Source organism: Schistocerca americana, chromosome X (assembly GCF_021461395.2).
Source record: "Schistocerca americana isolate TAMUIC-IGC-003095 chromosome X, iqSchAmer2.1, whole genome shotgun sequence".
NCBI classification, from domain to species: Eukaryota; Metazoa; Arthropoda; class Insecta; order Orthoptera; family Acrididae; genus Schistocerca; species Schistocerca americana.
In genome coordinates, this window is record NC_060130.1 from 297,393,300 (window position 1) to 297,408,349 (window position 15,050).

Genomic DNA, 15,050 nt, shown 5'->3' on the forward strand with positions numbered 1-15,050 from the left:
CTCCCATAGTGTCCTCAATGTCCCTAGAGGGGACTTAACATTCGTAGCATTCTTAGTGCATACCTCTCTTGAGCAACAGAACTGCCATAAAGTGTCAGATATCATCCAATAAGGAGAATAAAAAGAAAACCTTGATTCCCACGTAAGTATTAATTCCTCTATCTCTTACTATTATTATTATTGCTGTTATTACCATAATTTGTAATATTTTCTTTCTCCTAGAGTGCAGTGGACTCATGATAATGCAGTCGTCCAGCCTGATTTATGGGATCTATACGATTAGCCAGAGCACTTACCTGATTTGTCGGAGTCCATGGCATATCTCTCGCATTAAACTGTTACTGTCCACAGTTATGTACAGTCTAAATGTGTGCTGTAGCAAACGTATAGTCGTGTGCATGTCCTGTGGCCACGAGTTCAGTACTCTAACAGTGTTTGAAAAATCCTCAGTTTAGCGGCAATAGTGTCGTGCTTTCAACGTATGAGTAGTGGTGGTTACGTGAGACTTTCTTAAACGTAGCTTCTTTGATTGACGATCTTACAGTGCTGTCAAACAGTGTATGTTGATGACTATATAGACGATCGATTTCGGTCTTTGGTGTGACGTCACGTGTGCTGCACTGCTGTTGAAATAGATCGTTAATATTTTATAAATTTTAGACTTCATTTACTTATTTTAAAGTTTATTTGTTTTAATATTTGCCGTAAAAGTAACTTATTAGTGGATTTTCATTAATTTCAGCCTTTCTTCCTGTGTTATTGACTCGAGTGGTCTATTATTTGTGAGTCTGCTTTCGTCGTTCGTCTAACCCTCGCGCCTCAATAGTGTGTTTACATTTTACGGCATGCACTGCAGCTGTAGAGGTTATAAGCTAAGTACTGACAAACTTATTTGTGCTCTGTAATACAGTTATTAAATTTAATAGATTTCAGCGGTATTGCGTGCCGTTTGTGGCGAAATAACGAGTTAATAAACTTTTGTAATCGTTCGCTCGCTGTGTTTTATAGAGTTTTCAGTGTGTTGAAGTCGTATAGTAAATTTCGTGCTTTAGTTTTAAACTGAGGTTTATTATTCTTTCTAGTGAAATATTTCAGTAAAATTTTCATTTAGTGTTTTAACTTCGCTTAGCGTTACAGTGGTCGTTTTAATTTTTTGGTTTTAGCTAATAATTTGTGGTATTTTGCTGGTATTGGTATAGGCTGTGTTGCAGTAGTATTAATACAAGTAGCTGCTTTCTTAGTAGGCAGAGAATTTCGAGACCATTATTGTTAGTTCTTAAATAGTTCTACTGGTGTAACTGAACTTTGGTAACGTAGACGTATAATTTTTTTCAGTAACTGTAAAATTTTACCACGAGTGAAAAGTGTGGGCCCTGTCGTAGGTTTATGAGTAGTGGATTACGGTGTGGGATTTATTCAAAGTATTTTCATTGGGGGGAATGCTGTGGGGTAGCCAGTGGTCATTTTAGGGAGATCCTCTCCTGGGAATGTAGACTCTGTAGTAGAAACAAGTTAAGAGAGTAGCAGGAGCGTAAGATCTGTGCCCTTCAGGTGCAGTTACAATGCGCAAAGGAGGAACTAGGTAGGTTGAGGAGGGTGAAGGGTGGTGGGCAATAGGAACTGGCAGTTAGCAAGAAGGTAGTTAGGAAGAGGAGGTATTCAGACAGTTTTACTTTGCATACATGCAATAGATACGACCAACTGTCAGAGTTGAGTGGAGAGGAGCCTCGTGTAGCCGTAGATGTAGGTAACTTGCAGCAGTCCTCAGCAATTAGGAGGCCTAGGTTAGTTGCAAAGTCTAGCAGAAAGAAGGTTCTGCTGCTAGGTAGTTCCCACGGTAGAGGTGTGGACCAGCAGTTGGCCAGTGTTGGGGAGTGAGTACCAGGTCACCAGCATTGTGAAGCCTAGTGCAGGGTTGGCTCAGGTGACTGAAAGCATAGGGGAGTTATGTAAGAATTTTACGAAAGAGGATCAGGTAGTGATAGTGGGTGGAGCAGGGAACAGTCTCGATAGGGACGGGGAATATGATGTCCATGGTGACTTGGTTGAGATAGCTACTCAAACTGGTGGCACTAATGTGCATTTCGGGCAACTGTTTCAGCGTCATGATCGGCCTCACCTTAATGCGGCTGTTAGGCGCATTAATGTGGGGCTGGGGAGGGCACTGATGGCGGAGGGCATGGATCACATCTCAGTGGTGCCAGTTGGGTCTATCAGTAGATGGGGTTTGACTAGGCATGGCCTGCACCTCAATAGGTATGGGAAGGGGAGGCTGGCTAAGCTTATAGGTGACAGTGTAGTGGGTGGTGGTGGTGGTGATGGTAGTGGTATCACTCATGGAAAAATTCCTGTAGTAGTTGGTGTTAGAGCTGCACCTTCTTTAGACTGAAGTCAGCTGATAGGTATATTTGGTTAAAGGAAGTGCCTCTAACTAAGCGCTCACCTCCAGAGGATGTAATATTTACAAGTAGAGAAGGAATTAGCACATTTCATCAAAATATAAAAAGGATTAGAGATAAAGTTAGTGAACTGCTAATAGATGTTAACTCTGAAATTATTGGTATATCAGAGCACCACTTAAATAATTTGATAATTCAGAGGCTTCTTTCACCAGGCTACAGATTAGCTGGCTGTTTCTCAAGGAGTTCCTTGCGGGGTGGGGGAGTGGCTCTGTACGTAAAAAACAGTATTTCATTTGAGTCCATAGACGTATCACGACACTGCACTGAACAGATATTAGAAAGTTGTGCAGCATTAGTTGAATTTAGTGAAACTAAACTTCTAATTGCTGTTGTTTATAGGTCCCCTAACTCGACTTCTGAGCATTTTTGCTTAAGCTAGAGAGGGTTCTTGATTCACTTGTAGGAAGTACCAGAAAGTAGTTATATGTGGTGGCTTCAATATTAATTTTGTACATGATTGTGCAAGAAAATGGATGTTGGTAGATCTCCTAAATTCATATTATCTGATGCAAACTGTTTTTTCCAACTCGGGTGCAGGGGAACAGTAGCACAGTCATAGACAATATTTTTATTCATTCTTCATTACTAGATGGCCATTCTGTTAGTAAAAGGGTGAATGGCCTTTCAGACCATGATGCACAAATTTAACACTAAAAGGTTTTTGTACTCAAACCAATGTCGTATTTAATTACAAACTACATAGGAAAGTTAATCCAACAGCACTAGAGAGTTTTCAAAACTTGTCAAGGAACAAGAGTGGCAAGATGTTTATAGTGCCGATAATATAGATGATAAATACAATGCTTTCCATAACACATTTCTCATGCTCTTTGAGAGCTGCTTTCCATTAGAACGTTCTAAACGGAGTACTAGCAGTAATGGACAGCCCGGTTGACTGGCTAGTGGGATAAGGATACCATGTAAAACAAAGCTGGAATTAAATCAAAATGTTAGAAGTAGTCACAATCAAGCTACAGTATCCCATTACAAACAGTATTGTAAGGTGCTTAAAAATGTTATTAGCAAGGCAAAATGTATGCGGTGTGCAAATAGAATAGCTAATTCACAGGATAAAATTAAAGCCATGTGGTCAGTTGTGAAGGAAGTGTCTGGCCAGCAGCACAAGGTTGATGACGTAAAGTCAGTTCGCAGTAATAATATTTCTGTTACTGATAAATCAGATATATGTACAGTATTTAACAACCATTTTCTGATCATTGCTGGTGAATTAAATAAAAATTTAGTTTCAACAGGAAATCATATAAATTTCTTAGCAAATGCCTTTCCGAGATTGACGTCTGAAATACTCCTCTGTGATACAAGAGGGAAATTGAGTCAATAATTAAATCTCTGAAGACTAAGGACTCTCATGGATATGATGGAGTGTCTAGTAGAATATTAAAGTACTGTGTTGCACATGTTAGCCCTGTATTTAGCAATATTTGTAATTTTTCCTTTAGGAATGGTCAGGTTCCTGAGCGATTAAAGTACTCAGTAGTAAAGCCGCTGTATAAAAAGGGAGAAAGGGATAGTGTAGATAATTTTAGACCTATTTCTATGCCATCAGTGTTTGCAAAAGTTATCGAAAAGGCTGTGTATGTAAGGTTAATTGATCATTTTATATCACACGATTTGCTATCAAATGTACAGTTCGGCCTTAGAAGTCGTTTGTCAACTGAAAATGCTATGTTCTCTTTTCTCTGTGAGGTACTGGATGGGCTAAACAAAAAGTTTCGTACGCTTGGCGTATTTTTTGATTTAACAAAAGCATTTGACTGTGTTGATCTCACAATATTGCTCCAGAAGTTGGACCATTACGGAATAAGGGGAGTAGCTCACAATTGGTTCACCTCTTACTTTAGCAACAGGCAGCAAAAGGTCATTATTCAAAATGTTGATAACGGCTGTGATGTGGGATCTGAGTGGGGTACTGTCAAGTGGGGGGTGCCCCAGAGATCAGTGTTGGGGCCACTCCTGTTCCTTATTTATATAAATGATATGCCCTCTAGTATTATGGGTAACTAAAATATTTCCGTTTGCTGATGACACTAGCATGGTAGTAAATGATGGTGTGTGCAACATTGACTCGGTTTCAAGTAGTGCAGTACATGACCTCAGTTCATGGCTTGTAGAAAATAAACTAACGTTAAATCACAGTAAGACTCAGTTTTTGCAGTTTCTAACACACAATTCAACAAAACCTGACGTTTTAATCTCGAAGAACGGGCATATGATTAGTGAAACTGAACAGTTCAAATTCCTAGGTGTTCAGATAGATAGTAAGCTGTCGTGGAAAGCCCAAGTTCAGGATCTTGTTCAAAGACTTAATAATGCCTTTTTCACTATTCGAACGGTATCGAAAGTTAGTGATGCTTCGACACGTAAATTAGTCTACTTTGCTTATTTTCATTCACTTATGTCGTATGGTATTATGTTTTGGGTAACTCTTCCCATTCTAGAAGGATATTTTTGGCTCAGAAACGGGCGGTTCGGGCAATAAGTGGTGTGTGTTCACGAACATCTTGTCGACCTCTGCTCACGAGTCTGGGTATTTTGACATTGGCCTCTCAATATGTATATTCCTTATTGTCGTTTCTTGTTACCAATATTAGTTTATTTCCAACAATAAGCAGCTTTCACTCGGTTAATACTCGACAGAAATCAAACCTCCATTTGGATCGGACTTCCTTAACTCTTGTGCAAAAAGGTGTGTAGTATACTGCTGCATCCATTTTCAATAAGCTGCCACTCGAATTCAAAAATCTTAGCAGTAATCCACGCGCTTTTAAATCGAAACTGCAGAGTTTCCTCATGGGTCACTCTTATTCTGTCGAGGAGTTCCTTGAAAAACTAAGCTGATTCTCATTGTATTGCTGATAGCGTTTGCTTAAACTTATGGACTGATTTTCTTTCAGGTTCATGAACATTTATTTTATCTGTTATTACTTTTATGTTGTAAGTTCATGTACTGACACGTTCCATGACCTTTGAGATTTTCTCCTCAATTTGGTCCTACGGAACTTGACATGTAAATAAAATAAAAATTTAGGATTTACAAAGGTGAGGGTAGGTTAGAGTACATTCATTTACAGGAGGCAACGTTATAGAACTCGGTGAATGCTAGTTCTGTCATGTAGTGTGCAGTGAATGACCATGACAGGTGATGGGGTCATATGTAGAGATTATTTGACAATGTGTTGAATACTCTTAGAAAGATGACTAGTGAGAACACTGCTGAGATTGTTTCCACTAAGAACTCTGACATGCTCTGGGATGCTGTATGCAGTGTGTATGTTGCGTCACTGCTACCATATGTGGGCACAGAGATAGATCTGTACTTACATATGTTATCCGAAATGAAAAGATAAAATTAGTAACTTCTAAAAAAATTATTTGTATCTCATTTCAAGTAAAGCTGCAGTGCCGTTGTAGCTCAGACAATAATGTACATGCATTAAGAGAACAAATGAGAGTATCTCCATTATCAACAGACTAAGCTAAGAAGTAGCTATTCGTTTTATGTGCTATGGCACTACCCAAAGTATGTGATAGGTATTTTTGTAAATAAAAAGACGAAGAGAAAGTTAGTATTTGATAATTCCTGGTTTATTCACAAGATATACAATCTTTTATAGATTTATGTATCAGGAAGTCTTTTCTGAAACTATTTGTATGGAGTGTAGCCATGTATGGAAGTGAAACATGGACGATAAACAGTTTAGACTAGAAGAGAATAGACGTTTTCGAAATGTGGTGCTACAGCAGAATACTAACGATTAGATGGATAGATCATGTAACTAATGAGGATGTACTGAATAGAATAGGGGATGAGAGAAATTTGTAGCATAACTTGACTATAAGAAGGGGTCGGATGGTAGGACACGTACTGAGGCATCAAGGGATCACCAATCTAGTACTAGAGGGAAGCGTGGAAGATAAAAATCGTAGAGGGAGACCAAGAGATGAATACGCTAAGCAGCTTCAGAAGGATGTGTGTTTCAATAGTTATTTGAAGATGAAGAGGCGTGCACAGTATAGAGCAGCATGGAGAGCTGCATAAAACCAGTCTCTGGACTGAAGACCACAACAACATACAATTAATATTTTCTTTCATTTGTACAGAGATACATGGCATTCACTAGAAGTAACAGACATATGTTTTCTTTGGTAGATGTCTTATTGACTAGTTACTAATGCCTAGACGAACGTTACTGAAATACGTAACATATGATTTAATGCCTAGGAAATGCTTTCATATTACTCTACTTCTCCCACGGCAATCAAAAACCTTTCTGATACAGTATTAGAGAGACTTTTCTGATATAGCTAATAAAATATTAGATTTTAATGCAGTTACCTTTTTGTTTGGCTTTGACGACAGTCCTAGAGTTATAAAATGGGTGACAAATAAACAATATACAAATATACACAAAGTGAATCACCTAAAATCTACACCGCAGATATTGCGGAACTGGAAAATGCTAATGATGTGTGGTTTTCACAGTATGGATTCGTAGTTAGGGGTTCGTATTGCTAGCCAATAAACAGATTATAGTAATACATACAAAGTGTATTTTTGTGCAAACATACATCTTTTTTAACCTTTCTATTGTGGATGGGTCTAACTGACCAAGTTAGTTTACTAAAATTAACATAAATTCGCGAGTAATATTTATTTTGTGACAGAACCGTATGAAATCCTCAAATACGTAATAATTTGTGTTATCCTTAATTTTTGTTTCAAAATTTGAAATACTTTTGAGATGAATAGTTTTCACACACTTTTTGTGAATTGGTCTTTTACACACAGGCGGATATTCATTTGAATTCTGCCAACAAATTGTTTGTAATACATGCAATGTCAGACCCCATGGAATGTCAGATCCCTTAATCGGGCAGGTAGGTTAGAAAATTTAAAAAGGGAAATGAGTAGGTTAGTGTTAGATATAATGGGAATTAGTGAAGTTCGGAGTCAGGAGAAATACGATTTCTGGTCAGGTAAATACAGGGTTATACATACCAAATCAAATAGGGGTAATGCAGGAGTAGGTTTAATAATGAATAAAAAATAAGAATGCGGGTAAGCTACTACAAACAGCATAGTGAACGCATTATTGTGTCCAAGGTAGATACGAAGCCCATGCCTACCACAGTAGTACAAGTTTATATGCCAACTAGCTCCGCAGATTAAGAAGAGATTGATGAAATGTATGACGAGATAAAAGAAATTACTCAGATAGTGAAGGGAGACGAAATTTTAAAAGTCATGGGTGACTGGAATTCGATAGTAACAAAAGGAAGACAAGGTAACGTAGTAGGTGAATATGGAATCGGGGTAAGGAATGAAAGAGGAGGGTGCTTGTAGAAAGTTTCACAGAGCATAACGTAATCATAGTTAACACTCGGTTCAAGAATCATGAAAGAAGGTTGTATACATGGAAGAGGCCCGGAGATACTGGAAGGTTTCAGATAGATTATATAATGGTAAGACAGAGATTTTGTGAATCAGGTGTTAAATTGTAAGACATTTCCAGGGGCAAATGTGTACCCGAAGACAATCTATTGGTTATGAACGGTAGATTAAAACTGAAGAAACTGCAAAAAGTTGGGAATTTAAGGAGATGGGACCTGGCTAAACTGACAGAAACAAAGGTTGTAGAGAGTTTCAGGCAGAGCATTAGGGAACGATTGACAGGAATGGGGGAAAGAAATACAGAAGAAGAAGAATGGGTAGCTTTGAAAGATGAAATAGTGAATGCAGCAGGGAATCAAGTAGGTAAAAAGACGAAGGCTGTAGAAATCCTTGGCTAACAGAAGTATATTTAATTTCATTGATGAAAGGAGATCTAGGCGCGCAGTCCGGAACCGTGTGACTGCTACGGTCGCAGGTTCGAATCCTGCCTCGAGCATGGATGTATGTGATGTCCTTAGGTTAGTTAGGTTTAAGTAGTTCTAAGTTCTAGGGGACTGATGACCACAGCTGTTAAGTCCCATAGTGCTCAGAGCCATTTGAACCATTAGCCATTTGATGAAAGGAGAAAATATAAAAATGCAGTAAATAAAGCAGGCAGAAAGGAATACAAACGTCGCAACAATGAGATCGACAGGAAGTGCAAAATGGCTAAGTAGGGATGGCTAGAGAACAAATGTAAGGATGAAGAGGCATATATCACTAGGGGTAAGATAGATACTGCCTACAGGAAAATTAAAGAGACCTTTGGAGAAAAGAGAACCACTTTATGAATATCAAGAGCTCAGATGGAAACCCATTTCTAAGCAAAGAAGGGAAAACAGGAAGGTGGGAGCAGTATTTAGAGGGTCTATACAAGGGCGATGTACTTGAGGACAATATTATAGAAATGGAAGAGGATGTAGATGAAGATGAAATGGGAGATGTCATACTGCGTGAAGAGTTTGACAGAGCACTGGAAGACCTAAGTCGTAACAAGGCCCCGGGAATAGACAACATTCCATTAGAACTACTGACAGCCTTAGGACAGCCAGCCCTGACAAAACTCTACCATCTAGTGAGCAAAATGTGTGATACAGGCGAAATGCCCTCAGACCTCAAGAAAAATATAATAATTCCAATCCCGAAGAAAGCAGGTGTTGACAGACGTGAAAATTACCGAACTATCAGTTTAGTAAGTCACGGCTGCAAAATACAAACACGAATTCTTTACAGACGAGTGGAAAAACTGGTAGAAGCAGAACCTCGGGGAAGGTCAACTTGGATTCCGTAGAAATGCTGGAACACGTGAGGCAATATTGACTCTACGACTTATCTTAGAAGACAGATTAAGGAAAGGTCAACCTACGTTTCCAGCGTTTGTAGACTTAGAGAAAGCTTTTGACAATGTTGACTGGAATACTCTCTTTCAAATTCTGAAGGTGGCAGGGGTAAAATACAGGGAGCGAAAGGCTATTTACAATTTATACAGAAACCAGATGGCAGTTATAAGAGTCGAGGGGCATGAAAGGGAAGCAGTGGTTGGGAAGGGAGTGAGAGAGGGTTGTAGCCTGTCCACGATGTTATTCAATTTGTATATTGAGCAAGCAGTAAAGGAAACAAAAGAAAATTCGGAGTTGGAATTAAAATCAACGGAGAAGAAATAAAAACTTTGAGGTTCACCGATGATATTGTAATTCTGTCAGAGACAGCAAAGGACCTGGGAGAGCAGTTGAGCGGAATGGACAGTCCCTTGGAGGGAGGATATAAGACGAACATCAACAAAAGCAAAACGAGGATAGTGGAATGTAGTCGAATTAAATTGAGTGATGCTGAGAGAATTAGATTAGGAAATAAGACACTTAAGTAGTAAAGGAATTTTGCTATTTGGGGAGCAAAATAACTGATGTTGGTCGAAGTAGAGAGGATATAAAATGTAGGCCGGCAATGGCAAGAAAAGCATTCCTGAAGAAGAGAAATTTGTTAACATCGAGTATAGATTTAAGTGTCAGGAAGTCGTTTCTGAAAGTATTTGTATGGAGTGTAGCCATGTATGGAAGTGAAACATGGACGATAAATTGGTCAGACAAGAAGAGAATAGAAGCTTTCGAAATGTGGTGCTACAGAAGAATGTTGAAGATTAGATGGATAGATCTCATACCTAATGAGGAGGTATTGAATAGAATTGGGGAGAAGAGTAATTTGTGGCACAACTAGACTAGAAGAAGGAATCGGTTGATAGGACATGTTCTGAGGCATCAAGGGATCACCAATTTAGTACTGGAGGGCACCGTGGAGGGTAAAAATCGTAGAGGGAGACCATACTAAATATATTATCTGCAACAATCTTACGAGTATATCGTTATTATTATAGGTCTGCGTCGTAGGGAAGTGTCTAACACAGTAGGTTATCACGACTGTGGTCTTGGATTCGAAACTCGGTTCGGCGAAAGCTGATTTTTGTGATAGGGAAGGCATGTGCTGATTGTCTAGAAAGATGAACCTTCATCTTCCATAATCTCTTGGACCTTACGTACAATAAATCTTTACTTTTTACCTAATGCCTTATTTACTTTTTCTTGTGATCCTTTGCAGTTTATCTTATTGGTTTGTGGTTAATTTTCAGCTAGTTTATTTCTTTTTATTTTAGATTTCTTTAGGGATGGAAAATTTCTTCGCCCTGCTCCAGGACATACCCGGTTTTCACTTCAGCGAATTAACGAAACGAAAGTATCCTCATTTTCACTGTTTATAACTGAAGAAATGTTAGCATTGATTTCGAATGAAACCAACGGAGAAATGATCCGAGTATGACAAGGCAAAGATGCGACATTCACATCTATTACAAATCAGGAACTGATGGCTTATTTGTGACTTCTTATATTCACTTGTGTGGACAGATCTGCTGTAGAAGAGCTATGGGACAACATGAATGGTCGACCAGTTTTTCGTGAAACGATGTCACTTCATCGTTTCCACACAATCAGCAGACTTCTCAGATTTGACAACAAAGAAGATCGACTAGCTAGACGATGCTATGATAAACTGGCTGCTATCAGGACTGTCTTTGAAATGTCTTTAAAATGTTCGTTCCGTACGCAACTGTTATCGTGTACGAGCAATTGGTTCCATTCAGAGGAAGATGTGGATTAAAATTATGGTTGTTATCTTATGTGAAAACAGCATCTGTTGGTGCAGCAGAAGTGTATACAGCAAAGCCAGAAAATGGTCCACTAGAATCAAGTCAAGGCAGATATGTTCTATTGATGCTTGTGGAAAGTATTGAGAAAACTAGGCGAATCATTACCACCGGTAATTTATTTACGGATTACACCATGGCCAAATAACTTCTAAAGGAAAATCTAACATTAGTTGGAACTCTCAGAAAGAACAAAGCTGCGATTCCGAAGGAAATGGTGGTACACAATAGAAGACCAGTGTTTTCAATCATATTGGGATTTCAGAGGGATGTAACGCTGGTTTCGTACTTGCCAAAAAAGAATAAAGCAGTAGTATTAATCTCCACAGTTTACCATGATTGTAGTTTTGTCTTCAGAGGAGCTTACTGAGCCTGAAGTAATACTGCATTACAACAAAACCAAAGGAGGAGTTGACACAACAGATAAACTTACCAGCACTTATTCCTGTAAAATGTGTACTAAGAGATGGCCTGTGTTTATTCTATAACGGGCTTGTCATTGCTGCAATGAATGCATATATGTTGTATGTACACACAAACACTGGCTACAATGAAAATTTTTTTTACAAAAGACTGCTGTTTCTAAGAGAACTTGGATGTGAGCTAACAAAACCAACGCGAGAGGAAAGAATGACTAAAAATGTTCCTAACAAAATCAAAGTAAGTTTGGAAAATATTGCTGGAATGAGTTCAGGAGCAAAAGAAGAGAATAGGGGCCGCTGAAAAGTGTGTGGATCAAAGAGATCGAAAGGCTAACAAAAAGTGTGACAGTTGTGAATCATTCCTCTGCCAAGAGCATTCAAATATTTACTGCAATATTTGCGTACGCTAATACCATACCCATAGAAATAGAGTTAAACATAGTTCCTAAAAATCGAATATCGTAATGAAATTTAAATTGTAGGATACTTATTGTGTATAGTAAAAGTTAAAATTTAAGCTATAATATGCGCTTATATGCAAAAACCCTGATACAAACACTGTTTTGAAGTATTATGTATAAACATTTGTTTCTCAAATTAAATGCTATGAAACACTTTTTGTATTAAATATGTTCAATAAATGTTAAAAAGCTCAAACTTCTGTTGCTCTACATAAAATACAAAACATATTTTGAAGAATCTTCTAAGAATATATATTAGAATGTCAGTGACGTTTTGCAGGATTCTAGTGCGAGTCGTTTACGAGATATCGTATTTAGAAAAGTTCCCACACGACTCTAGTACAATAGCTTTGGTAGCACACACTAAAGAACAATTAAAGTCCATACACTAGATATGTAGATTCTGACAAGTAACGAGACACTTGACCATCATAGGTTGTGTTCAAAATGACCACTGGCAGCGGCAATACTCAATTCCAGTCTGGTATGGAACGACAGCTGCACACGTGCTAGCATTTCAGCGATGTTCGAGCAGGCTGCAGTCACTCGTCGTTGCATATCATAGGGAGTAATTCTTGTGTTCTTGTAAATAGCGTCCATCAGCTTTCCCACACAAGAAAGTCTACAGGTGCCAAATCCGGGGAATGGGCCGACCAAGGTACAGTTCCTCTGCATCCAATACAACGGTTTGAAAACAATTTGTGAAGACATGCTTGACACTCAGTGGTTACGGTTACTACAAGCCACAACATTGGCGGCGTAAGTGGTGGTGGTGGTTAGTGTTTAACGTCCCGTCGACAACGAGGTCATTAGAGACGGAGCGCAAGCTCGGGTTAGGGAAGGATTGGGAATGAAATCGGCCGTGCCCTTTCAAAGGAACCATCCCGGCATTTGCCTGAAACGATTTAGGGAAATCACGGAAAAACTAAATCAGGATGGCTGGAGACGGGATTGAACCGTCGTGCGGCGTAAGTTTTATATGATTCGCCTTGTACACTAATAATACTGGGACGGCTAGTAGCAGGTGAAAAGAGAAAAAATATGTACAATATATATACATAGATACACACAGACATCCTCAAACGTCTACACCGCACACACTTACTGTGTATATAATTGGGATGCATATACGTAGTGCAGTCAACCACGCAACACACACTCATATATATATACACCTATGCACTACGACAAAGGATTCATTCAAATATTAGCTATACACTCGTACACGCATTCGCTGTTTAAAAAGAACACCCATTCTCACACTCTGTCGTTCAGGCGAATAGTATGTGCATGGCAGAGTCTCAATCCTGTATGCACAGATGAATCATTTGTCGTCATGATCCAACAGACAGATTTTTAGTTATGAAACACTATACAACTCATGATTTCGTGATCGAATGCTCACTTGGCGCACCGTATGTGGTGAACAGTCCTCATCACGTAGTAGGCACTCCAAGTAATCTTCACTCATGAGATCCATTCCGGCTGCATGACTCACAGCCTTATCTCGCCTTTGGGTGAACCTGTTTCTGTGCGGAACGCATACATTTTGGGTCTAACATCCACAAACTTCGTAACTGCTACCAATTCGCATCGTCTTTGAACAGACCGATAACCTTCTTGTTCTGTGGTGTAATATCGCAAGGATTATCGGCCATATAACTATAGGTGTCATTCTTCGAGATCAAATTTCTTCATATGGATTTTAGCCTTTCATCCAAAAGATGAAACTATCTGTATCCATACAAAGTAGCTTTGGGTCAGAGAAGTTTTTCTTCGCAAATACTTGGTGTAATCGATATTTGTGAAATTTGGAGAGGTCCAATATACACATACCGACATAGACAGGTTTGGTGAACTCCATTGAAACATTAGCCATCTACAGAGCGACTAATCTTGACTGAAGAATACGACACTTTTAAAATTTGGCTGGGTGATATAATCTTGTGCGCAACAACGCCCTTCCCAGTGCTGACTACATAAATTTCGCTGTGGTTTCTCAGATTCTCCAGTGTTTCCACGAAAATAGTAGTGTTTATTCATTTGAAAAAATTTTTTCTCCAAATCACACGCTGTACTCCGGACATAGTGGCAAATCGCCATGTGCATTATACAAACCGACAGGATATGGAGGTCTGCCTCCACTACATATTATTCACCAGAATCCATTGCCACACTTGTGAAATAATCTAATCTCTGTATTTTTCTCATCGGATATCCTTCAAAACTCTCCAACAGCGGTTGCATGATGTATCCGTAGATGAATCAAGGTTCGTGATGTAATTCTCATCCTCAGATGCCTCAAACTGTCTACCCATACACGTGTTACTCGCCTTTGCGTGTCATGCACACATTGGCAAAATCACCATCCAGTTCCACATTTGAACAACAGCAGGATGTCGACATTGGTGAATAATCCAATGTTGAAACATGTCCTTTGCAACATTGCATCCGACGAATCCTCTGGTGAGGTGTAATACAATGCAGCATCCAGCATGTATGTGTTCATACATGCACCCAGGAATTTCTCGACAGTATCTAAAACTATTTGTATATCTGCACCAATACACAGGGTAAGGCATTTAAAACTGTTTGTCGGAATATTTGGTGAAATACACATTGGATTTAAAGATAAGTGATAATAAACGTTGTTCGCCTCGAAGAGGGACATTCCCCTCCCTTCTCCTGAGCCGCTTTCCCCCTCCTACACTCCCTCCCTCTCCCGTGCTCCCCTTCAGTGTATCTGCTCTCCCTCCTGTCTTGTCTTCCCTCTTCATCTCCCGACCCACCTGTCTCCTGTCTCTTGGTACACCCCCTGACCCCCCTATTCCTTTCATCCCCCCTCCCCACTGCACCTTGCTCTCCCCTCTTTTTCCATCCTCTCAGGCATCTCCCTCAGCAGGTCGCTCCTGGCAGTTTCTATTCTTTGTCATGTGTGCTTCATCTCTTCAAGTGGTTTTAAGATGTCTTTGTTCTGGAATGTTTTAATACTGTGGCCAACTTTTAACCTGTACGTGAGTCTTCAGTGCCTTTTTTGTGCTCTACGAATCGACAACT